This window comes from Scophthalmus maximus, chromosome 16, assembly GCF_022379125.1.
Source record: "Scophthalmus maximus strain ysfricsl-2021 chromosome 16, ASM2237912v1, whole genome shotgun sequence".
NCBI lineage: Eukaryota > Metazoa > Chordata > Actinopteri > Pleuronectiformes > Scophthalmidae > Scophthalmus > Scophthalmus maximus.
Window position 1 is genome coordinate 18,355,699 of NC_061530.1, and position 24,320 is coordinate 18,380,018.

The following is a 24,320-nucleotide window of genomic DNA, read 5'->3' on the forward strand; positions in this document are numbered from 1 at the left end:
TGACGTTCTCATGTGACGAATTGCAGCAGGAGATTGTTCGGGGTCGGACTCATTGGCGCCCACAGACAACATTTCCAGGGCCTTCGGGCGACGGATGGAGTTCACTCGCTTGTGAATCACCTGGACAATCTTCCCGCTAAAATGGGCTCGTCTCCGTTGCACCCACGACATATTCAGTGTGACTGAGGTTTTTTTCAGCACCGGGATGCTCCCAGTTTTAAGGTACAACTCGTGTACTGTGACATAACAGATGGCAGCCGGCTATCGTGCGGAAAAGCATCTGCAGACTCGGATGTCATGAAGTGTGAAATCCTCTTGGAGAAGGCGAGACTGTCGGAGTGTGTCACACCTGTTTCCCCTGTCAGGTGTGTTAACCGTGTGTGTGGTCGGCTGCTGCTGACTGAGGTGGCGTTACAACCTCAGACTGGCACGGTTAGGAGAGGAAACACTGCCTGTTTTGGCAGCCACAAAGTTTCATGGTACTGAATTTATTTCAATTTTTACATTTATCATAAGATTAGTGTAAAACGTTCGGAAAGAGAGAGAGAGAAAACAAGAAGTAACCATAAAAATCCCAAGCAAATGAACCTTTGGGCCTCAAAGTCGACATAATGTTTCAACCTCAGACTGATGCATTCGTCCACACGTTGCTATGAAATGTGAAAATATGTCAAACAGATATCATATATTATATTAGAACATTAGAAATTGACAAGGGGGAAAGGCGATATGAGGAAAGTATGTGGACAAAAAAAAGCACAATGGCAGATAAGATACAAACTGTTTTTAAAAATGAAAAAAAAACATGTCCAAGAGTTAACCATGTGAATACTCATTGTAATTTTAGTTCAGGAAAAATGTAAAGTTTTCAAGGAAATTAGTAAATCTGTTTTTTTAGAAATATTTGTAGGAAAAAATATGTAAATGTATAACCTTCACCCACCCCAAGACAGATTTACAATTTATTAAGTCTCATACTTAAAGTACAGCTGTTTAAACAAGACCAGTAAGCAGTTCATTTTACTGTATTTTTAAAGAAAGGTACAGAAATACGTTGACTCACAGTGTCAGATCGATTACATACATGATAACGATGATAATTAATTGTTTTAATATGCTTCACAATGAATATAGAACACATGTAAAACCTGTGACTCTGTCTTTAGTCGGACCGAAGATGAAGTATGTGATGTTGTTGTTAACACCCGCCTGGTATTTTTGTCCAAATGATGCGTTTCCATGGAGATTCCATGCATGTGTTAAACAGATGCTCCCCCACGGAGACGTATAGAACAACTTCACAACTGGTCGCTTCACATTTAAGGTGAACTTGATGGTTTTTGATGTTGTTGTTTTTTTAAAAACTTATTTAAAAAAAATCATTGAGCCTCAGGTTGCAGTTCACCTCGTGCCAAAATATTGTTTCAGTATTTGCCGCACTGGAAATAACAGTCCTCGGGGAATTTGACTTTACCAAATGAGCGAATCAGCTCTTTAGGGATCTGCCCTGTCTCCCCCTAGCAACTGTTGCTATGCTCACTGTTGCTACTGCTATGTTTGGGAGAGAGTCGGAGCAGCCTTGCCTTTTCTCTTTGTTGCTGTTGTGCTATTATGATGTTAAAAAAAAAAAAAATCCTATTCAGTAATTGCTTTTTGTTGAGTTTTAATCAAACACACAAAAGCCCAAACACATAATGATGCACTTGGTTCTACATGAATTAAGTTATCAGTACCACTTTCTGACAAGAAACCATTCATAAGCTAACGACTTTATGAATAGTTAACAAATCACTTAGCCTATACTATCGTGATCTGGTATTATGCATCACGGTTATTCCCACATCAGACGCACATTTAATATTTTCAATTTCGTTCACATCAACGCACATTTCTGCTTCCTCGTGACACATTGCTGATAAAAAGACCCTGTGATCTTTCAGATGTTCATCTCAGCATCACATCTGAAAATGATTTCAAAGAAACCCGCTGCCATCGCACAGTTTTCTTTTTGCCAGAGGAGCTCGAGCTCCAGCGGAGTCAGGCCTCATCGGGTCACGGGTCTCTCTCCTCTGGCTGCACGACGGTACCCGCCACCTCACCTCACTTCCGCTCAGTGGTCTCGGTTGAAGGGACCTGCGCACGTTCTCGCTCTTTATATTCTTTTTTATTCAGATGTAGGGAAAGTACAGTGGAGGACAGAGAGAGAGAGAGAGAGAGAACGCTGCTGTGACAGGGTTTGATTCAATGCCAGTGGATTTGTGGGGAGGAGGTGGTGGTGGTTTCCACTGCGACCAACTCGTCCATCACACTCACTGACACACACACACACACACACACACACACACACACACACACACACACACACACACACACACACACACATTGTGTCAGATTCCCTGCACCAATGCCTGTTACCAGGGCCTCCCTCAGGTATTTCTCAAAACCATTTGCAGAGTGTGTGTGTTTGTGTGTGTGTGTGTGTGTGTGTGTGTGTGTGTGTGTGTGTGTGTGGGGGGGGGGGGGGGGGTTAAACTACAAATATGCCCTTTGGCAGCTTTGCTATGTCTGCCAACTGAAGGGTATATTTAGGTACATTGCTTACAAGCCGAGGCGTTGGCAAGTGTCAAACACGGGAGCAAAGGATTACCTTCTTCCTCAGAGACTGTGCAATTAGTTTTTAGGATGTAGAGCACATCGGATCCAATTTTTGCTTCTTAGAGTAGCAGTATGTGAATCATCCCTTCATTTGTTAAATGATTATTGAAAAAACCCCAAACAAAAACCCCAAAAAAGAAAAGGACTCGGAGTGGTACTGTAACTCCGTGACGCGCACACTTGAACGGACAGAGGGCCAGTTCACTCGTGATCCGATGAAGTTCATTCACTGTGTCTTTGCCGGGCCGCTGGAGAAGGTGTAGTCCGCAGGAATCGGTGGAGCTCGAAAAAGTGAATATACTCTGTGAAAAAGAAGCGGCACGGCAGTCACAGACAGTTGACAACTGTATAGCTGAAGTGGCTGTACAGTACCACTTGAGTTAACCTCCAAATACTGTCCACGGCGAATTAATCATTCAATATAAGAATAAGAAGATTACAGCCAATGCCAGTTAAGGAAATCATCATTCGCTTCATAGTCAGGACGAAGCAGCACTTCACGTGGTGGAAGATAAAAAGATGTGAAATAGAACCGCAAATATAGATTGTTCCCTATACATTCTTGATTTGATTCTTTGTGTGTATTAGTTTAATTATGATAAAATCCATTGAGGCCTCACACGTTCAGGTCAATCAGCCCAAGGCCTTTAACTCCTAATGCCACGATCGAGCGCTTACAGTGTGTGTAGTTCATTTTTCGCTCCGTGCACCTTCCCCCTGATTGTAATTCCGGCTGAGAGGCCTGTAATTTTATTGACTGATGGAGGGAAGAGGTCAAGATAATGTCTGACACCGGCACAACCTTTTGTCCATCCATCATTACAAAATGGCAAATGGCCGTGTGCTCCACCGGGGCCGGGGCGGGAGGGGGAGGAATTGAAGTTTGATTGGCATCGACCTTGTTTCCCTGTAATAATTATGAATGATTTAGGGTATTAGTTCCTCCTTTCGTCATAAATAATTCATCAGACCTGCCTTCCACCCCCACTGACTGACTGACTGACTGACTGACTGACTGACTGTCTAACTGACTGTCTGACTGTATGACTGACTGACTGACTGACTGACTGTCTGTCTAACTGACTGTCTGACTGTATGACTGACTGACTGACTGACTGTCTATCTGACTGACTGACTGACTGACTGACTGACTGTCTGTCTAACTGACTGTCTGACTGTATGACTGACTGACTGACTGACTGTCTGTCTAACTGACTGTCTGACTGTATGACTGACTGACTGACTGACTGTCTGACTGACTGACTGACTGACTGTCTAACTGACTGTCTGACTGTATGACTGACTGACTGACTGACTGACTGACTGTCTGTCTAACTGACTGTCTGACTGTATGACTGACTGTCTGACTGTATGACTGACTGACTGACTGACTGTCTATCTGACTAACTGACTGTCTGACTGTCTAACTGACTGTCTGTCTGACTGTCTGTCTGACTGTATGACTGTCTGACTAACTGACTGTCTGACTGACTGACTGACTGTCTAACTGACTGTCTGTCTGTCTGACTGTCTAACTGACTGTCTGACTGACTGATTGTCTGTCTAACTGACTGTCTGACTGACTGTCTGACTAACTGACTGTCTGACTGACTGACTGTCTAACTGACTGTCTGTCTGTCTGACTGACTGACTGACTGTCTAACTGACTGACTGACTGTCTGTCTGGCTGACTGACTGACTGTCTAACTGACTGTCTGACTGACTGTCTGACTAACTGACTGACTGTCTGACTAACTGACTGTCTGACTGACTGACTGACTGTCTAACTGACTGTCTGTCTGTCTGACTGTCTAACTGACTGTCTGACTGACTGATTGTCTGTCTGTCTGACTGACTGACTGACTGTCTGATTGTCTGTCTGGCTGACTGACTGTCTGACTGACTGACTGTCTGATTGTCTGACTGACTGACTGTTGCTGCTGAGCTCCGTCTGCTCGCACTGGGATTTCATCTGCGTCAAATCGCACAGATTAAAACCAGATTAATACCGGAAATACAGTGATACCCCCCCCCCCCCAAAAAAGGCGGGGTGATATGACATTTATTTTTCTATAACTCTCGTGCGTTTTTGGATTTCGTTCTGATTTCGCATCCGGCGCCGCGCTCCGTTGCGGTGGTTTTATTTTGAAAATATACCACACCGGAAGTGGTTCTTTTGATCGCCGCGCTCGACTTGACGCAGTGCTCGGGCAGGTCAGCGCTCCATGTTGCGGCGCTGCGTGGCACTGACTGGGGGCAGCACCACCACCACCACCTCCTCCACCACCGCCTCGGCTGACTGCACCACACACACACACACACTCTCTCACACACACACACGTTGTGAATGGCCGCGACACTCGGCACATTCGGCGGGCGACACGCAGCCGTCGCTCCGGCCACCGCGACCTGCTGCAGCCGCAGACGGAGCCTGCGCCTCGTTGTGAAGGTTTAAACCCCGCGAGTGTCGCATCTGTGCGCGTGTGACCGGACGCCTCCTGCCGCTGTGATCGGTGCATTTTATTCCTTTTTTTCACCCCCCGAGCTCTTTGGGACGCGGCTGGGAGAAACGTGCGGCAGAGCGGGTCGCTGCGTCCGGACCGAGGAGGCGCACGGAGCTGCGGAGGAGGAGGAGGAGGAGGAGGCTGTGACAGGCACAACAACAAAGGTTCAAGTGTGACAGGAAAAAAAAGGTAAATCAATCAAATGCTTCTTTTCAACAGCAACTTCTGCTGTTTCTCATGTTAAAGTTTATTCCATAATAATCCCTTATAATGACAAATAACATGTTGGAGGTGTCAGGCTTCATCATGCGGACCCATAGAGCCTCCATATATTCTTTTCCCTCTGCTCGGCTTCTAGGCAGCTCAGCCCATCAACGCCCCCCAGGAGTGGTTAACGAGGTGGACTTATAGCTGCTCCTTTGTGCCCAACAGCAGCCGCAGACTGCAACATGTGTGCATGTGTTTCCACTAGAACCATGTGCAGCACACTGTTGTGTGTTTTCTTCAGCATGACTTCAGTAATCGGTGGGGGTCAGGGACGATCACATCATTTGCAGATGGTTTGAAAAACACAAACTTACCTCGTCACCTTGTGTCGCGGATGTATAGACACATAAAGACAATTACAGGCTGCGTTTCTCTCCTCTATGCGTAAACCCTATGCTCTCAACGTATGGACGTGGGGGGTTCGCCCACCCAGACAACAAAAACTGTCCATAAAGTGAAATGAGGGGGTTTTATATGGGAGAAGCATGTTCTTACTTGTTCAGTGGCTTCAGGCCATGCAGCGCCCAGCATGGTCTGCACAGCCTATTATCTGACATCTGGTGCCTCTCGACAGGGACTCGTGCGGTAATAGTATGTTTTCTACAAAGGCTGTTAATCTGTGTAATGCCTGTTGTTTGCAAAGGGGAAAACGCTTATTTGCCCCCTGACGAACGCCACCACCACCACCACCATCGTCCACCTTATGTGGTGGAAAATGATAATTCTGCTTTGGATGGGCAATGCTGTGAGGAGTGAGAACCCTGGCACTGGCAGTAGTTGTTTTTTTTTAAAGGTGACATGATGTACAAACATCACTTTGTCAGTGTTTGTGCACATGCATGTTGTGTGTCTGTGGAGCCTGCCGTCCCACGAGCTGTGAAGAAAGACCACCCTGCCGCGTGTTCGTGGGGCAGCCTGGCTCTGAACAACTGGTTCCGACTTCTCTCCCGCTGTGATGTCACAGTTGGACTCTTTTGGGGGTGACCCCGCCCGCAATCTGAGAATCCACACTTCTCGGGTGGAGTGGGCGTGACATTTCCTGCTCGTTTTGAAAATCGCTCGATCAATCACAACAGGCTGGCCCAGCTGGCCAATCAGAGGAGACTGGGGGTTTATCGGGAGGGGGCGGGGCTTAAAGAAATCCAGGTGTTTTAGCCACGGGGGTGAAAAGAGGAGCTGCAGGAATGGGCAGTGTGAGGACACCGATGCCTTTTCTGAACATCAGAGCATGTAAACCCCTTTTCAAGTGGCGACCCAAAAAAGTACGATCCTGAATGTGAGCCGAATATGTCACCATGTTGCACGTTTGCTCAGTTATATGGTCGGGGTTGAACGTGTGAGACTCGCAAAGCTGTCACTGAGCACAGTTTACTCACGGTCTTTACGGCATCCGGAGAACTGCTGCGATAGAACCAGAAAAGTAGGTCTGCAGACGGGCTGAGATTTGAGCACCAGTACTCATGGTTTTTGTATGAGGCCTGAGATGCCTGCTGCCGCCGCCGTCTCGCTGTACTTTGAGAAAAAAAAAAAAGAAAGAAGAGAAAATTCAAGTTCTTGGTTGTCAGCTCGACTCGGCGTAGATAAAAGACACTCATCCTCAAAGCTTTTCTCTCTCTCATCACATCAGTGACATGTGCTAGTTTTTTTTTCTTTCTGCGTTTCTCCCGCTACACATCAGTCCTGACACACATCTGTGAGTTCACGGCGTGGAGTCGTTTCCATTATGAGATCACGGATGGGGTTTTTTTTTTCACCCGTCGACCAGCCATCAACTCTCTCTTCTCACAGCGCGGGCCAACACAGTCCCTCCTGTCACGCTCGCTGACGGGCCAGGGGTTAAAACAAGAGGAACACTCCACTGCAGCGGACGGGCGAAGGATTTCTCAGGAACTTCATTTGACACAAAACAGCCTTCGGCCATTTCACGTTGCACTGAAGAAAACCTGCGGTATGAATAAATCACGCCTCAAGTCTTTGAATACAAACCGACTCTAAAAGTAGCCGCGCTTAACTCGCGGTGTCAGTGTTGCACCGGATTGTTCGCGATTTATTGTTGACAGCAAAACTGTCATCGGACATGGAAGGAGCAGACGTTTTTTAGTATTTCAGTTTACGCAGCACATGAAATCTTGCGCGCGTCTTACACTTTGCATATTGTTGATTGGTACAGTTGGTCGGTTAGATGCAGAAACATCACGGTTATTTCTTAATAGACGATTGTGCTTCTGTAGAACAGCTGACAGTTTTGTCCCTTGCCATTTTACAACAAGCCTCTGTAATTGTTCAGGGAGGCCTCTCTCCATCCGAGAAGAACCAACGCATCGGTGGTTTCAGCAAGCGTCCGCCAACGACGACAACAAAATAATGTACGTCCACACTGAAAAGTCCTGTTGGCACGACCATGATACTTCTATAACCCTACCATGAACTCAAACGCTGCTCGATGAGCATCCACGACCGAGCCAGACAGCACCGGCCGGGTGTCGCCCTCCCAATCTTATCAGCTCTGAAAGTGTGAGATTGTTTCCTGCACTGGGGGGGAAATAAATGTGTCGTCCTCTGGGATGTTTTGATTCACTTCCCCGAGCGTTGAGGCAAATGTCTCTCTCTCTCTCTCTCTCTCTCTCTCTCTCTCTCTCTCTCTCTCTCTCTCTCTCTCTCTCTCGCTGTGATGCCGATTTAATCAGGAAAAACAGTCGAGGAAACAGGGAGAAGCCTGTTGGGGGGGGGGATGCAAAGCTTTCCAGTTTCCAGCATGATTGTGGGGCGACGGGGACTTGTTGATGAATGGCAGCATATTGAAAACACACTCTCATACTAATCATATACATACAAATGCGTCTTCATAGAGGGAATTGCCTCATTCGGGAGAAAATCCTAGATGGTGCACTACCTCCGTTTAATGAGGGACAGATTCTCCCGCAGGCATGTCCCCTTGTTGTCGGCGTGGCCCCTCAGTGTGTCACAGTGGCGCGGAGAAGGCGTCTTCTTAGCGCTTCATTATTTCTTGTTAGTGAACGGACTCCGGCCGTTTCGCCCTGCGGCTTTTTCCCCGGCTCCTCCGTCACAGGATCATAAAGTTCCGGTGAGCTGTCGTCCATCCTTTTGTCTCCCGTTCTCCTGTGCAGCTGTTTTTGGCAGCGAAAGTTGCGGAAGTCCTCCGTTCCGTGTCTGAAAGCAGCTTGAGAGTCGGCGACGTTCATTGAGATCTGATTCCCTGGTGTTCGGAATCAGGCCCTCTGTTGATGCAGTTCAGTCTCAGGCGGCTGACGTTGTTTTCGGGAATCGTCCGCCACAAGTGTCACTTCCCATCGCTTCTCCGTCGCTGTGTTATTGCAGAGGAGCGCGTTCGACAGAACCGCAGCGCTGCAGCGTTGTGAGTGTGTGCAGTTTGTGCGGTGAGCGAACCGCGATTGGAAAAAAAGCCAGAAAACAGAATAGATTTGAAGAAAGACTGTTTTTGTAACTTGTTCGTGCTGTTGCCTGTTTTTTTCCTCTTCAAAGGAGCTGAATATACACCCAACCAAAAATATAGTGCAGGAGCAAAGTGCTGCGGTGTTTTCGTCGGGAAGCTATTGTGATACGTAGGCCTTAGGCTGGGCGATAAGACGATATCGATATGTATCGCGATAGACACGTAATCAACATCAATAGAAAATGCGTTCGATAGAACGTTTCGATAATTTATTTTTCCTCGGAAGAAACCGGAGCAAAGAGTCTCGCCACGCCGGCACTCGTCCTCTGGTACCTAGCAACGTATGGAGTGACACGCCTAATAGCCAATCACGTGACAGTATCACGTTTGGTTGCGCCATCTCGTTGGCTCGTGTTTGTGTTTCTTAGGTCATAAAAATGATCAATAATTATCGATATCGACTGATATGAAACACTTATATCGTGATACAGTTTTCAGCCATATCGCCCAGCCCTAGTAGGCCTACTTATAGTTTCATAACAATAAATGGGAACACCGCATTAATATCTTATAACTCAAGGTTGATGTTGTTTTTTTTCCCTCTTCATATTTTAGTCTGTCTGCTGCACGGCGTTGTATTTTGTATCTCTGGCAGGAGCATGTGTTCAGTGGTAACTGCTCTTTGGTCCCAGAAGAGAAGGCGCGTAGAAACCAGATCTGCTGTTTCACATCAGATAAACGGGCGGAAGGCCTGTGTGGAGAGAATATACAATATAAGTCTCATATTTCTCTTTTTTATCTGCAAATTCAGATTAAAAACCTTCGTCTGATGTATAAAATCCTGCAGAAACCTCTGATTTCCACACGCACGATGAGAATTCACAAGACTCCTATTTCCACTCCCCCAATAATCCTAATCGTCGTGATAATCAGAAGTGACCTGCTGGCTCGGTGTAATCTGAGCGGCAAACAACACACGAGGCTTTGAAAAATAACCGTGCAAAGCCACTTTGGTGTAAATGGATTACAGCTGCTGGCTCAGGTGGCCTGCGAATGGCCCCGCAGAGGAACATTGCAAGTGGCCGTTCTGTTGTTTTGGCATCGCCGCGTGGACGTGGAAAATTATCTTTAACAAAGAAAAACGCTAACAAGGCCTGAAGGACGGCCGGTGTGCAGCAGCACCGTCAGAACTGAGCGTCGGGCCCGAGAGCGTGAGGCTCGTTGCAGCCGAGCCCGCGATTTTGCGTGGGAAGTCGTTTTCCAGCCGTAGTCTGCAAAGATACATTTCATATTGGCAGTTTCCGCTGCGACCGGAGACTTTTGCCGCTGCGTTGCAGTTCAAGTTGATCACTTCTCTCTCTGGACGAGCAGAAAGTGTTGCGCCTATAATTCCTTTTTTCAAGTGCGCCCTCCTTAAATCACATGGCATTACCTGTTTCGTGCCAAGATGCCCCGGCTGTTAGATCACAAAGAGCGGCTAGACGGCTGAATCCAATCAGTCTGCCACTCAAACTTTACTCCCGGGAGCCAAAGATCCCTGTTAGCCTATTAGGGCAGCTGCTCGGGCCGGGCCCCAGCTGCTGATGGCAGATGAACGGCAGAGCATTCGCCAGCCGCCCTCGCAGCCACAACAACAGCTACGATACCTGTAAACCTTCGGTCTGCAGTGTTTTTTGCCGGGAGCGAGCGTGACCTCCGTCAAGTTTTACGGCGAAAAGGCAGTTTGACATCCACCGGCTCACCTTCCTACGTCTGTCTCCTGTGCACACGGAGGCATCGAGGGAATCGAGGAACTGAACCAAACCACCAAACACACCTGATGACCAACTCCAGTTCTTTAAAATGATCAAAAAATCATCAATTCCATTATCAAAATCAAAAGTTTGTGCCGCCTGAGCTCCGGATGAGTTGACTTGGAATGATGCAACAGTAGCAACGTAGTAAGCAGCCGGATAATTTGGTGCCATGACAACGAAAAGGGACACATTTTAAAAAATGACCATGACATTTCTTTGAGCTAATGTTTTCAAAAAAAAAGCGAGTCTTGCTCGCTGCTGAACGTCGAAGCAACAAATCACGTCTTACAGAAGCAGCAGCAACGTGATCAATGTGCATATCTGGCCCGTCCCGTCCACTGCAGCCAACGATTATTTTCATTATCGATTAATCTTTCAATTATTTTCCAGATTAATCGATTAGTTGTTTGGGCCGTAAAATGTCATGAAATGGTGAAAACTGTCGATCGTGTTTCCCAAAACCTCAAGATGATGTTTGTTTTTTTTGGGTCCACGCACCAAACATATTCAGTTTACTGTCACGGAGGAGCAAAGGAACCAGAAAATATTCTTGTTAGAAGCTGAAATTAGAGAATTTTCACCTTTTTCTTTTTTCATAAAAACTGCTTTGAGCCGATTTATCGATTATTAAAATAGCAGGCGATTCGTTCAGTCGTCGATCACTCATCGATTAACTGCTGAGGCTCTGCCGTCCGCTCACGGTGCGTTCAAGACAACTTGGAAAAACCAACTCCGACTCATTAGAAATGAATTGAACGGTTGTGCAACTCGGAACCACGGGTCAGAAAAGTGTGGGGACCGAGGGGACAGATATCTGCCACGCCCCTGGTCGACGTCCAACCACTGCACCCGTCCTCCTGGTTCTCAGCACGGTGTCACTATTAGCAGATTATCCATCGTGAAAGCCTCGCATTGTAACGTCCTCTAGAAGGTTCAGCACAAGATAACACAGAGGTTACCGCCGTGTCACCCACTAAATTCCTCCACGTTGTCGCCGCCGCCGCCGCCACTGAGGCTAATGTGTAATGTGATCTGTGGGCCGGCGTGAAGTTGTCAACGGAACACTAGCGGCTCTGTCACATATCTAAATAGCGCCACTGTTCCCCGGTGTGCGCTGCCCGGCGAGCGGTGGGAGATGGGCCTCGGCTCTGTGATGTGAAGCGCCATTAGTGGGTTAACTTCATTATAATTTGCCGGGCGTTTCTGTGTCCGCGGAGCATAGTGGACACGTTGTTGCTCGCACAGGCGGCCTCCATTGGCTTTGTGTGCTAAATCAGGGCGTGTAGGAGTGAGGCCGCAGAAGAAGGAGACGGAGACGGAGGAGAAGAAGAAGAAGAAGGGGGGATTTCATGAAAAGTGGCATTGTTTTCAATGATGCCCTTTGTGTTCAGGAGCCGCGGTGCACAAGTGGCCGTAAATCACGATGCGGGAGATTTAAGGAAAGAAGAACAGGGAGAAGATACTGATCCCGGACGGTTGCAGACAGACCTCAGCTGCTGTGATGATGTCAACAACTACTCTTTACTCTCAACCCGTCTGACCTCGCGCCTCCGCGAGGAGCGACGTAACAGCGTTGGGTCAGGCAGAGTGCGTTGAACGCGGCAGGTCGCCGGCGTTATTTTTTAAAAAAATGAAATAATCACGGTTTTGTTTTTCGCACGTGAGCGCCGCGGCGAGCCGACGACGCTACCGCACTTCTCGGCCTGTCGCCGGGGAATTCGCAAGGGTTTTTATCATTTCATCCTTATCTCGTCGCTGGGTGCCGCCGCAGACGAGTCGTCAGGTTTTCATCCCGGCTGCATAGTTTCACGTCTCTGTGCTCGTGTGGACTGATCTGTTGTGAAGTGTGTGGCGGAGGGAAAAACACCAGTGAGTCTGTTTTGTAAGCGATGTCAACGCCGGTCAAAAAAACGCTGTGTAGAGACTTATGGATCAGCATTGACAGAGATTTTAATCGTCAGCAATTTAAAAAGTGGATTCATTGTCCTTATATGAAAATGGCGAACATTCATAGTAACCAGCTGTGAGGTCAAAACAATGTGCTCGACAAAATTAAGTTTGATGCAACTTTTTTATCTAAAAACTACCAACGAGTTTTAAAAAACAAACAAAAAAACATCTTCAGTGCTTATTTGAACCAATATTATGTGGAACTTTGACACTTTACTTTTTGGGCATTTAGAAGTTTTTTTCACTTCTTCTCTAATCCATATTATACTGTCACTTTTTACTCATTTGTTACATTAGTTATAACTTTAAGTAATAGTCAATAAGAACGTCCGAGTTAATGGATATTTGCAGCCAGAGCATCACTTCCAAATAGTACACAGTTTTCATTTTGAGATGATATTTGGTGTTAAAATGATAAAAAAGAAAAAGAAAAAAGGAGAAGTGAATAATACACTCCGACGGTGCGTTACTAAATCAAACCGTCCCCACAAACAAAGTGGCCCTGCTGCCCTGCACTCCGTCTGTCAGGCTGGAGCCCTGTAATGCTACGTGGCACCGTGTGCGAGCTATTTTCAAAACTCCCCTTTTTACTGGAGAGGACATGTGAAGCCACACTTCAGTATTTTCAGTCAAGGCCAAAGCTGGCTGGACTCCGGCAGCGTACAGTAACTTTGAAAGGCACACGCAGATCAAAAAGCATGGCCTCAGTCCCCCTCAGTTCAGCAAACGAATGTCACGTTATTGACCACAATGCTCACATCTGTTTGGGCTTGCCCTTCTTCTGCAGATCGTGGGATCTCCGGGGAGCTCTTCAAAATCCATCCGTTTAGAAAAAGCTTTTGTTTGAATGGATTAGCCAGTTTTCGTTGATATGAATGGATAAATGGCTCCACACACACACACACACACACACACACACACACACGCGCACACACACACACACACACACACACACACACACACACACACACACCGCGGCTATAGTTGTGAGTCAGTGAGTGGCCTTCCTCGTCATCAGTGGCATTTTTTCTTTTTTTTTTTAAAAGGTAGGGGAGTGGTCGACTGCTTTAGCCTCCAGTCACCAAATGTATGTCCTTGTTCAGGCATGAGGGTTCATTGTGTTAGTGTTCAGAACAAACAGTCCCCTCTGAGTCCGTCTAAAAATACTGCGCGGCACCTCTGCCCCCGAACTGCTACACCAAGGGACGGGGGGGAGGAGCCGCACGAGGCGGGGTGAGTAAACATGCAAACGTGGAGCGTGCACACACACACACACACACACACACACGCACACACGCACACACACGCGCATACACACACACACACGCGCATACACACACACACACACACACACACGCATACACACGCACACACACACACACACACACGCGCATACACACACACACACACACGCGCATACACACACACACACACACACACACACACTCACACACACACACACACACGCATACACACACACACACACACACACACACACACACACGAACACGTTGAATGATGTGAAACTCCTAACCGATTAATGTCCTCATGAAGAACTTTTGTTGCTCTTCTCCTTGGCACAGAGGGGCCACGTGTGTATATGAAGAATTGTCATATCATATTTGAAGGAAGCGCGCCCGATTGCCTGATAGACAGGAGTTGAAAAGACGCGCGCGCGGGGGGGGGGGGGGGGGGGGGGGGGGGGGAGCCGTCCGTCCATCAAAGAGAGGGTTAGCCGGTGTCACAGTGGGCGACAGGAAGCCCGAGGGGCGGCCATTTTAAAAAAAGGCCTAATTAGCCACTAATTGATATCTAGCTGGAAACCCCACAGTGCTGCTGAAGCCAGTTTCAAGGAGAACGTATATGATGTCATATATGAAGCATACATTTTTAACACGTTGTCCCAGAGCTAACGAGGAGGAATGACACGGAGGTCGGTAAGAGGCGGAAAACACAAACGCACATTTAATACATGCTATCTTGTTAAGAGACCAGCCATAGGAAACAGGGGAGAATGGCTCTCAGTCCGCAAAGGCCGAAAAACCCTGCACACGATTGTCTAGTTCTTATGGTAGAAAAAAACAACAAATAGTCTGATAACGTAAAGGATTTATTTGTCATAAGACATATAGTCCTCAACTGTGGACGTAAAAAAACAATGAAATTAAATGTGTCAACTAGAAAAGCTACGTTTTAACAACAATAGAGAAATCTGAAAATGTATGTCCGCACCAAGTTGTACACACAAAATACTAAATCAAGATCCGTGCATTGTTCCTGGAAACATGAACACGTTTGATGTTCTGATTCATAACGTGTTTCGAACATGTTAAAGCGACGAAAAAACAAACAAACATCAGCTGTCTGATCATATTCCAGTGAAAGAAATTCAAATAAGGCAAATCCATCCACGCTGAAAAGGGATTTAGTCCGACCCCGTCTTTTTCTCTCCGACAATGAGCTCTGTGCGTGAAGGTCAGAGCTCAACAATTTGCCAGCAGTTTTTTTTCCAGACGGCCATCTCGGTCTTATCAAACAACAATCACACAGAGAGCAGGAGAATCAGAATAAATTCAAACAATCCTCACTCAAAATCACAGAACAAGTCCGTCCCCAAAAAGCCGGAGGTGATTAAATTGGCTCGGTGTGTTTTCTTCCTCTTCGGTCAGTCGTAGTCTTCGTGTCTGGGATCCAGACACGAACGAGCACATTTCACTGCAGACTACCACCGTGAACACTTTCATCAATAAGCAGCAGTCATATTCCCATCATGTCCCGCTCTTCCATGAGACTGTAACTTGATTCATCTCGATCAGGCCTGCGCTCGAAAAATAGCCGTGGCTGCCGAATTCGCCTGCCGACTCTTTCAGTGCGCGGCGGCTGATTGTCGACCGACAGATTTCCCGCGTTGGTCCAACGGCGACTCCCCTCTCGACAGCCGCCAGGTCTGCAGACGCTCCCGTCATTGTTTCTCATGGTAAAATGGCGAGCGCGTGTTTCGGCCGCTATGGCGGTTATTGAAACGCAGCGCAAAAAAACCCCCTCCGTGTCATGTTTTTTTTAATGAACCGAGGTTCTGGCACAAGAGGCGGCGCTTCTCATTTTGGGCCTGGGGGGAAAAGGGCAGCCGTGTTTAACCGATGCACCGAGGGAAAGGCTAAAAAAAAGTGTTGCGTCGGTTTTGGGGTGAATGAACAGACTGTCATATTGGAAATTGCATTTTGGATGTGCGAAGAAATACGGGAAAAGCAGTCACTCACACGCTGATGCTCTACGTGTAGATAACACGGCACTTTCAGGGAAATCCTGTGATGTCATGTCCTTGCATTTTTAAGCTTTTTCGCCAACCGAGAGGTGTGACATGAAAAGTGACCTGAGCACTTTGTTGTGTCATTCGTTCATGCCGTTTTCTGTTTGATGAGTCGATCTGGGTCAGACGCTGCAGCGGCCGGTAGTGTCGCCTCGGCTCCGTTCATTTCCAGTACTCTAAATTTGAACAGGTGATTCAGTGAAGACCCACAAAGTTGTTCATTCAAATTCATTTTTTTTTGATTTTCAGTCCAAAACCTTGTGGGACTAGAGGGAAAATTGGTAATGCAAAAAAGAAAGTTGTTGGAAGATGAAAACTGTTGACACGAGAGCCAGATATATATGCAGGTGCGATCTGAATACACGTCTGTCGACGTCCTTGTACTTTCTGGAATTTCCTTTTTTTTTTGCACTCGAGATTACGGATACTAACTAAAAAGATTGTCTGTATCCACACAGTCGCTGGCCCATGAGTGAGGACACATTGATTAATGAGGCTTATTCTTAGATGATATTCTTGAAATAACATATAATGAATGTAATGAATATCCTCTTGTAAGGAATCCAAAGATGCATGGAGCAGGATATTTTGAAATAAACATTATTACCAGAAACGACAGAAAATTTGATTTGTACAGATTAAAACAGCAAATAAAATTCGCCACAGAAATTTCTGGAACTGTCAAATATTCCGTCTTTATGTTGCACAGTGACAATATGGCTCGTCAACCACAACTAAAACGTCAAAGAACATAACGACATTAGATTAGATGTCGCAGATGAAATGGTCCTCGTCAAGAAAAAGGCGAATAATGACACATTAATATCAGCTCCGCCTCCGTCCGCTGCTCTGTCCTCGGTCCGGCTGTATTCATCTGTTTGCCTCGGAACAATTTCATATATTGATTTTACTCAATTCGCTCAGACGACGCACGATCGCACAAGTCGCTTTATTTTGCTGTGAATTCGCCAGGGCTTGTTTTCATCATCTTGGCCAGTGCAATTTAAATGAAGTGGGGATAACGATGGGTGGTGGTTATTCTTTTTTTCTTTTTTCTTTTATTAAGTGGTCCACAGCGGTTCACTTCTCGGAGACTCCGGTCGGCGGAGAACTCGGACGCCTCGTCGTGGACGCGTTGTCTGGTCCAAACAGGCCAATTTGCACACGAGTGGCAGGAGGAGTCTCGCCCTCGGAGCTGTGTTTGATTCATGATGGGAAGCGGCGGCTCACTTTAGCCGCGGCGATTAGGAGGCGAACATGAAGTGCCAGACTTTACACGGAGGCATTTTGTATTACATGAGCGCTCCGAACACTCGTGGCCTCCGAGAAGCAGGAGATGAGAGGAGACACGTTTATCGGCGGAAATGGGGGATTTTTTTGAGTTTTTTGCTCGCTTAATTAGTTCGGATCACATTCCTGGCCTTTTCCGTTTAATAACGCAGACGCCCAGTGGACGAAAGGAGAATTGCGCGTTCGGTGACGTGATGGAGATTCGAACGAGGGGCCGCCTGTGGGACCGAGATTTCTATATTATGCTATAAGCCAGATTTGGCTCCCACAGTCCACATCGTTGTGCACCAGACGAACGAGCACATGGGAGGTGTTTGGCTTCCTGCGTCTCTTCGAATCATCGTCCGCCGCCGGGGGGGGAGGGGGGGGGACGACAGCTGCCCGGCCTCTGTGACCCGACCAGCTTCAAGTGACGAGGGGAGCCGACCCGCCATATTTCTCTGACCTCGCTTGTCTTCACATGTCCTCTCCAGTGAAGCTCTTTCTCTCGCACATGAAAACATGCATGAACAAAACCTTTTTCAGACATTTTTTTTTCTGTTTGAGGATGTCAGAAAGCAAATGGACAAAAGTAGTTTTTGATTGGGGAGAAATTACCCCAAAGCGTCACCGAAGCGATTTTTAAATCGCCCTCCATTTGTGCAGCGCGCCAAACAAAAATGAGGTGTGAGAATCAAACTGTGACTGATGGAGAGAAGACTTTGTTGCTGCCTCTCATTATGATTGCTGCTGTAAACTTATTTGGACTCCCATTGATTTGCCTCGGCTTAATTAACGTGTCGGCAACTGTGTGTAAAATTCACATTAAGTCTCTATAAAGCGCTGCCCACAGAGAGCAGTGTGTGCAACGCGACGCCCTCGAGGAACCTCGATTGTGGCGTCGCAGGTCGTCTGAAGACGTCTTTTGTGCGGAAAATGAATTTTTTTAATAAAAGACAAAAGCCGTGAGGGTTGAAACACGGACACTGTGAAGCTTGAATGAATTTAACTCGAGGATTGATTTTTTGTTGTTGTGGGGGGGTGGGGGGTTAGCACTTGAGCAATTATTTGATTTAACAAGGTCAATCAGATTCTTAAGATCTAAGTTTTTTAGGATCAAAATTGCTTGTAGGGAGCGAACACGCCCCACTTCATCCTTACTTTCTCATCACTTGACCACCAACGTGTCCCACACGAACTGTCCCTCTCCGCCGTCCTTGACTCGCCACCTGATGACACAATGACACATTTTGACATCACAGCTCTGAATGAAGCACTTGATGTCGGCAGACCGACCCCCGCTGAAGAGACGGAGAGGGGGAGAGGGGGACAACCGTCCACTGTCCCGCTCTGGCCCTTTGACAGCCGGCCCAGACCAGCGCTGTTCGCATGGCCGGCCACTGTTTGTGTTCTGGTTGACGGACCGGGCCTCGCCACACCACTGAACCCGCATGTCCAATTGGCGACTGGCGTTTTCTGCCGCGTCTCGATACGGGGGGCTTTCTTCACTCCGTTGCCTGCCTCTAGTTTTCTTTTAAAAAGAATTTCACTGTGGTTGCCTCTTGTAGAGAAACTGTCTGGTGTCCCCTCTGGAGAGGGATCGGGACCGTGGTTCAGCGCAGAGAAATGTAGCGCCTCGCTGCCCCTCAAAGCCGGATTTGGAGACCTGCCTGCAGTCTACTCATGGTGAGTCATCGCTCAAGTTTTCATGGCACTTGAACCGGTGTGTGTTTTGCCGGAAGCCTTTTTTTACACCCATTGACGCGTCACCGCCAAGGTCCTGATGTGAAGTAACAGTCACAGGACAATAGAGTTATTGTCCACGTTGTGTTTTGGCAAACAGGCCGAGGACAAGAATACGTCGAAATTCTTCTCGGCCTTTGAAGCAGACACATGAATTGTGGGCAGATTTTGTTATTTGTGTCGTGATTCCTGTGAACATAAGACTTTGACTGTGTGTGTACGTGTTCTTTTCTTTTTTTGACCCACCCCGAAATTCATGACCAGAAAACTGATCTGACTGACTGTTGTACTGTATCTGCAGCGCTGCAGAATTTAACATTGTTTATTCTATGAACCGACTGCTCAGCTAATATACTGACAACCCACGGCACGTACTCAGTCGCCATGCATCTTTTTTTTGCGAGAGTGATGCAGAATAAATCGTGTCTATCAAGGAAAACTCTGTCTCCTGATTTACTGTACATGTATTATTTATTATTGTATTTTTAAGAAGTGTCCCGAGCACTGATTTAAGTGTCAGCATATTACGAAGTGAATGGAAAGCCATGAAATTGTTGTTTGGCTCTGAAATAGATGCAAAGTCCTGTCGTTTATCATAGGAAGGTTATTATTATTATTATTTTTTAGAGCAAGCCCCTCATGGTGCTGCCATAGTCCCAATGAATATTACAGCAGTTTGCTTGGCCAGTCAGTTAGGTAATACAGTCATATCCACACACATTATGTCTGGAGTCTTTTTTTTAAAGTGTGCATCTAAGGATGGATAACTTCAGTCAGCTGTCACAGGCCGCGTGGAGCTCGCCCGGCTGCAGAGAGGCTGGTATGCAGAGTCACAGTTGCTGGGTCACGTGTGCGCAGCTGCGGGCCGGTGAGATGTGGGGCCGGCAAATGGACTGGAAGAGTAGCCCCATTAGACTCTCCTCTGAGATACCGGCTAACGGCTCTGAATGCCGGCCTCTCACTGCCTGGAAGAAAGTGCTGACACCGTTTTTTTTTCTCCTTTTTTTTTCTTGTCCGACCGAAATGCCTCCTGACCGCATGACACTGGCTCTTTTCTTCCCCCTGAGATTCCGCGGCCGTAAAAAAAAGCTTCGGGGGCTTCACAAAAGAGACACAGTCCCGCGAGCGCTGCTCAGTAGGAGATGGCATAAATCATAAGCACACCATAAACAGGCAAAGGTCGGCAATTACTCACATCTTTAGAGAGGTCAGGGAGGAATTTACTTGTTTGAGCGGTTCATTTGTTTTTTCTTTTTCATGTGTTGAACCTTTTCATTTTTCTGCACGTTGCATATCCTGGGAAACGAATGGGTTTTGCTCTCAAGGCTTTTTCTCCTGTGTAACGACCTCACATAGAAGTCACTCCGACATCTGTTCAAAGTCCTGTAATTTGTGCAATGTGTCCTGGACCAGGACAAGGCGACCTCTTGACCCTTCTGGCCCTGCAGTTTTGACGTGGCATGGTTGGTCGCTGGTGTGGAGACGCAGGAACATGTCCGTGTCTCTGGGCACATGCAGTAAAGCACTGGTTTTGAGTAACTTTTGGTGGCTGTTGGCTTGCAGTGTACGTTCCAACACGGAGAAGCTGTGTAGTCCCCGATTTCTACACGCTTCAAGGTTCCCGTTACGGTAAAGCAAGGTTTTTCCTCCGATTGATGATGCGTTGACCAGTCGGCTGCTTCAGGCAGTAAATCTCTGATAAGTGCTGGAGGGGGAACCACGACGAGAGCGATCAGTGTTGTCAAGTTGGAGAACGGGATCTGAAGAAGTGTCAAATCTGACACGCCGAAACCCACAAACGCCAGCACTGACAGCCAGTTGTGAGGAGAAACTCATTTACAGGCAAAATAAATTAGTGTTGGAGTTGTGGGGGAGCTGTTGTACCAAGCTTGATCTTTTTTTAGTTATCCTTGATATAGTGATCGTAGGCTAGTTTCTGTTATGGGCTCCGTTAGGACTTGTCATCACAAATCCACCAAAGATTCAGAGCGGCTCAGGCAGGAGTTTATTTTCCCAAGCAGCCCCGGAATGTTCGAGGGACACGATGCAGGTAGCATCACATTGTCTCTGACAAAACATAACACAGACGCCGCAGACTTGGATGACTAAAGATGGAGGGATAAGGACTGAGGTATGTTCAGGCCTGATTGTGCAGATTAAGCCTCTGCACAGAATGCACCAGAACTCTTCCTGCCCGCCCCCGGGTAGAACCTGGCCTGTTGATGACTCTTCATGAAATCATCGCTGCGTCCCGGCCCCCTGCACGATCTACCCAGGCGCCACAGAACGTCCCGGAGACCTTCCTGTTGGCGCCAACGCCGTCGGACCGAATCTCCCGCCGCGCTCTTCATATGTGAACGGCAAACCCGTCGTTTTTTTTGAAAACACCTCATAGACAGATCTTTGACCTGATTGGTGGGGGACACGAGGGCAAAACTCTCACCCACAGAAACTTGGGCTCAATCTCTGGATTAGTCATTCATTCCGGTTAACACTGGTGTCAGTGTGACGGGAAGCCAGCGAGGGATTGTTTTCTTGTCACCGAGCTCATGACTCCCTCTGAGTCGGGGGCATCAGTGGTGAATAGCGTGAGACTTCCAGGAGATGAAGGCTGTTGACAGCATCCTGCTTCTCTCTGGGACAAGCGACCAACCAACAGACCAGCGTCTTATAATTCACTATGTCGTCTGTCATATCTCAAACACGCTGCGGCGCACGTATGGCCCACGGCGTCTGCTCGGCTTGCGCGCTTATAGCTGCACGTCATACGGCCTAATTGCCGGGCGGCTCATTAAAACCTTTCACGCTGGTGGCGTCTTTGAAGCTGGACACACTGGTTATCCCTGGACCCGGGGGCCGGAGAGAGGGGGGAGGCAGCCGCACCGGCTCTGAGCCGTGAGATTCGCTCAATATTTCAGGGGGCAAATATTGAAATATTGTCGTACATGAAAGACATTCAAATTCGAGAAATTCAGTCGGAGCGCAAAAAAAGACAGAAGCTGCGAACAGTTGGCGTTGATGATAACTGCTGTTCGTTGCCTCAGTCATGTATAGGTAAAAGCGTTCAGTTTAATAACAGACATGAATTGTCCATTTCAAATCCACGCCATTAAAGCATAATGGTTCCCGGCTGCCAGTCCACCACAGTGAGCAGCAGCCGCATGAAAAGTGGAAATCTGCGTCGTAGTCTAGACTGAGCTGGAGCACAATTCCCTTCACATTATTTCCCCGTTTCACTTCATGCATAATAATTGCGGGGGGTAGAACACACGCGCCCGGCAAAACTGTTCATTTTCATTCTGTCAGAATTGAGGCTTCTCCTTCCCACCGCTCCTCTCAGAAGCCCCGGCCTAACCCCTCCCCGGAATGTCCCCTGCAATGTGTTGGGGCATAATGCAGCATCCTGTGTGTATACCTCCTCCGAGTCAAGTCACGTTTGTCTGCATCTCCATCGCAGCATTTCGGCATTGATAATTCAACGCGAGGATTTTAAAACAACGCCACAGACTCGGACGAAACCAGAGACGTCCCGTCGTCATCTGGGCTTTTTGAGGGGGGCGCTCTTTAAAGCGGCGTTCCTCTGGGACCGTGTAGGGCGCAGGTTTGTTCAACAGCAGCTCCTCCCCTCTCGTCTCCGCCAGCCCCCCGTCGACAGCTGGGCCCAGCTAGCAGCTGCCTCCCCCCCCCCCCCCCCCCCCCAGAACCTAATACATTAAAAAACAAAAAGAGCTGACTGGAAGTGTGCTTTGTAGGAGAGTAAATTGTTTTTGTGAAGCCACCCTGGGGTTTGTGGGTGGTCCCTCCGGAACAGGACCACAAGGTGCAACCTGGCCTGGCAGTTCAATTTATTTGAAGTCCTTATTGGGGGGAAAAGAGACATTTCGGTGGGATTTGTAACTACTGACTATTTTTTTAATATGATAACGTTGATGATGGCGATTTTAATTTGATTTAGAGGAGTCCAAATAACTGGAACCACCCACATCCACAGCACACATACAGGTGGTGGCCACTGCCAACTCCTCTGTGGACGAAGTGCCGGGCAGGGCTCCCATCACGAGGGCGTTCTCTGCCGGGCAGCCTGCCGCTATAAGGTTCAGTGACGGACACCGAACCCTGAGCCTTACAACACAACCATTCCCACGTTTGAGAGGTTGTTTTTGTAAGACGATATAAGAAGTCCAAATATCTTGGATGGATGTGAGAATGCAAATGTCCCCAAATGTTGCACCGGTCGTTTTTTCCGGAACTTTTTCCTGCAAAACTCCCAAGTAAAATTTCCAGATAAAGCCCGAGTGAGCCCATGGGAGAATACAGCAGGTAAATCTCTTTTGTCTTCTGCAGCAGAATTATTGTTCATGTCCTGCCTCCTTCTTCTCCACCCAGACGCCAAAAATGTTTGGGAAGTGTTCTGTGTTGTCTTCTGACTTGGACAATCTCTCGCTGCGTTCGTCATATGTGAAAGGAAAAACTCCCTACGACCTTTCAAACCTTTTATTCTATTCTTCTTTTAATCGTCGGAGGGAACGTTAAAAGGCACTACAGTATATAAAGCCAAGTTTTTATTGTTGGCATTATCTTCCAAGACAGTTTCCAAGACATGATTGGTAGGTTTTGTGTACCGGTATTCATGACTGGGGGTTTAGACACCTGCCGGCGAGTGTCCCCCCCAAAATAGACACGGCATGAATAACCAAAAAGATTTTTTTCTTGCGTTTATATTTCACCTGCAATTGACCAACAGTGTAAACTCCACCGACTGCGGCTCGGTGCTCAAGTGCTCTTGGCGGTAATTAATTAAATATGCATGCCCGTGTACCTGTAGTTCGATCCAACACGGCCATCGATGGACTCGGAAAGGTTATTTATCTTCACTTATTCAACCTCCACAATCCATCCCCATGGTCACTCTGTACGTCGACACTTTCCATCTCCAGAGGGTAATAGAAGCTGGTTTCTTTTCTTTTCTGCTGACGTCGCCTGGGCCTGGCTCAGCCTGATAATGTGGATGGCAGAAGGCCTGATGAAAAGGCTTGCTCATCCGTCGGCCTGTGACCTTCAGCAAATGGGGGAAATACTTGGGGGTGACCCTGCATGTTTCCACCTACGGAATATCGCTGCACCCTCACCCGATTAGTTCGCTTTAAAGGAGACATATTGGGCTTTTCAGTTTTTCCTCCAGTGTGTTGTATAGTTTTTTCCGTATGTAAAAGGTCTGCAAGGTCAAAGGGAGCTCCTCTCCCCGACAGAAAACACTGCTCTTGAAGCGCCTGCTCTGTAGTCCGGCCGATTCTTCCGTAAGACGGTGACATCACCATGTTACAGATGTGCATAAGGCACGTCTGGCGTCTGGTCTGTCACGCCCCCAAACAAAGCCGGGTAAAGCGAGAACTGGAGAACTACCTACATGT

The 24,320-nt window shown here is 47.5% G+C and overlaps 1 protein-coding gene across 7 annotated transcripts in view; it reads left to right on the forward strand.

The window, feature by feature from the left end:
• Positions 1-4,853: 4,853 nt before the first annotated feature.
• The window catches only part of tanc2b (tetratricopeptide repeat, ankyrin repeat and coiled-coil containing 2b), a 118,320-nt gene continuing 98,853 nt past the window's right edge, over positions 4,854-24,320 (forward strand). For all 7 annotated transcript variants that reach the window (XM_035612324.2, XM_035612325.2, XM_035612326.2 and 4 more), the window contains exons 1-2: positions 4,854-5,348; positions 18,735-18,852. The gene's annotated coding sequence lies outside the window, so the exon portion shown is untranslated. The remainder of the gene's footprint in view (positions 5,349-18,734; positions 18,853-24,320) is intronic.